Source organism: Gossypium hirsutum, chromosome A10, assembly GCF_007990345.1.
Source record: "Gossypium hirsutum isolate 1008001.06 chromosome A10, Gossypium_hirsutum_v2.1, whole genome shotgun sequence".
Lineage (NCBI taxonomy): Eukaryota > Viridiplantae > Streptophyta > Magnoliopsida > Malvales > Malvaceae > Gossypium > Gossypium hirsutum.
The window spans coordinates 111,683,872-111,686,384 of NC_053433.1; the positions used below are offsets into that span (position 1 = coordinate 111,683,872).

The 2,513-nt window shown below is 27.7% G+C and overlaps 1 long non-coding RNA gene across 1 annotated transcript; it reads right to left on the reverse strand.

Moving 5' to 3' along the window:
- Positions 1-425: 425 nt before the first annotated feature.
- On the reverse strand, positions 426-895 carry LOC121207730 (uncharacterized). Its single transcript, XR_005902845.1, has 2 exons — positions 695-895; positions 426-577 (listed from the first exon to the last, which is right to left on the reverse strand). It is a non-coding gene; the product is annotated as an uncharacterized lncRNA (long non-coding RNA).
- Positions 896-2,513: the final 1,618 nt, after the last annotated feature.

Here is a 2,513-nt window from a genome sequence, read left to right on the forward strand (position 1 = left end):
ACCATTAAAATTCTAATAATACTGATGTGATAACCCACATGACATTTTAGTTTGCTTCATAAAGATTCAAAAGACTTTTTTTTTTAGAAAAGAATTCATATTATTTTTTAAATATCTATGCCTACAATAAAATACATATGAATTGTGACATGAGCAACCACATCAATGAATTGTGAAACAATCTCATTCTAGGTTCTGATCATGTCTGTTTTTTTTACACAATATCTAGAACTACCCATAACCCCTCTAACCCATAAATAGGAGGATAATGCGCTTCAACGCAGTCGAACCTACATCCTCTTACATTGTCAACAATGTCTATACTAATCGAGTTAGTACTCAATCCGTTTATTTTTTTTAATTTTTATTTTCTCAAAAAGTATTTATATTTAGATTCGTATAATCCAACACGGATACAAAATGTATAATCTTTCAAATACTCACACATATATGAAAAACATTACAAACATAGAGTATACTGTATCGGACATTCACTTCGAATCCACTTCACGATGGACTATAAAGGCATTGTATAAGGAGAAACAGCCATTGTTGAACCTTAGAGAAAGCAAATGGGCTTCGTTAAAGCATGAGATAATCAAAATGTTAGCCATGAAGGTGACAAATTATATGATCTTTTTTTTTCACAGTATGAATTAATATTTATAATTGAAGATGAAGATGAACTACGTACGTTAATTATATTCTTCAAAGGGAGTACCCAATTAGCAGGACTTGAAAGTTTGAGGATTCAGGATGCACAAAATTGAATCCGGGCACTGATGTAGCCAACAACGAGTTGTGAGATATTGAAGGACTGTAAAGAAAACAGAAAACATCAAGGAAGAAGAAGAATATGGTAGTGATGGGTACCATTTTCAAACTTTTAAAAATGTTTTGGACAATTACTACTTCTTTCTTCTTTCAATGATATATATATATATATAAAGGATGTATAAATTCATCTATTATTAGTCAATCATCTCGTTAAAAATAAAGAAGAAGTGATATAGTTCTTAATAGGTTAAATTTCATTTTTAGTCCCTTGTACTATGCTTAAGTTGTGGATTTAGTATTTATATTTTAATTTCATAAAATTTAGTTTTTGTACATTTTGAATTGGTTAACTTTAGTCCCTATTCTTTTCAAATTTTGAAATTTCAATCCTAGTCCTGACCTAAATATTAGCATTTAAATCAGATTGGTAAAATTCTACTATGTGTAAAGTTTGTAGTTTAGTCTGTGTCCTCCAATTGGATCATTCATAGTCCCTATATTTTTCGAATTTTGAAATTTTGATCTTGATACAAATAGCAGAAATATCCATTAACTGATTTTTTATGAGTAATATATAGAAATAGCAAGCTAGCATGACATTACACATGTGGTACTGCATCAAATTTTAAAAGTAGTTGAATTTAATGAATATAAGAAGTACCGTTTGGCATTTGGTAAGGACTGCAAATATAAAATCCAAAAATTACAAAAACTAAAATGACCAAATTAAAATATAAAGATTAAATCCATGACTTACGTAACAAAATTTAACCTACTTAGTATATAAAGAGTGTAGATAGATTTAAGTTTATATTTTTCATAATTTCCATACTATTTATATTTGTTTAAATTGGTTTTTGTATTCCATGTTGATTATGTATATATTGTACAAATAAAATAAAATAAAAAATTAATTCTTCATTAATTTAATCCTTTCCTTTTCTTCTTTTACTTTGTTGCTTGAAGTGTTTAGTTTTTAGGTATGATGAAAGCTTTTGACAAAATGACAAAAGTAATTGATTGCATTTGCATGGCTTCCTTATTTCTTTGGGAAAATGATGTTAATTAATTCCTTTTATGTTGGATTCTTGTCTACACTACATTTTAATGTGTTTGAATAAATATGTATTTTTCAATTAAATTTAAAGAGTTTTTTTATATTTTTTATATTTGTTTTCTTTTTTTTACACAATATTTAAAATTCTCCATAGTCCTTTTTCAACCCATAAATAGAAGAGGATAATGCGCTTTAGCACACTCGAACCCATATTCTCTTGTATTAGTGATAATGCCTATAGTAATCGAGTTAAGACTTAATTGATATCTCACTTTTTTTTATGAGCCATGAAAAATTTATAGAATAATTATAGTAAATATAAGGGAATTTCTTAACTAATGAAAATGTAAAAGATCTCCCCTATGGATAGAAACTTCAATATCAAGAAAGGTGGATGACTTGGTAGGCTAAACATAGCAAATAAAACTATATTTAGAAATTGTAGGGTCATGAAGGGGATTATTATTCAATTCAAACCCATTTAGAACTCCTAATTGTCTATTTCTAGGCCTATGTTAATTTGTCTCTCTTTTTTTTTTCTTGAATAAAATGGGCTCAATTTTCAAGCCCATTGTATGTGATTATTGAAAGTACACATTTTCAATATATCTTAAGCAAATGTTGAAATAAGGAAACCATAACTCTTTCTAGAATGATGGGTACACATGAACTACTAATT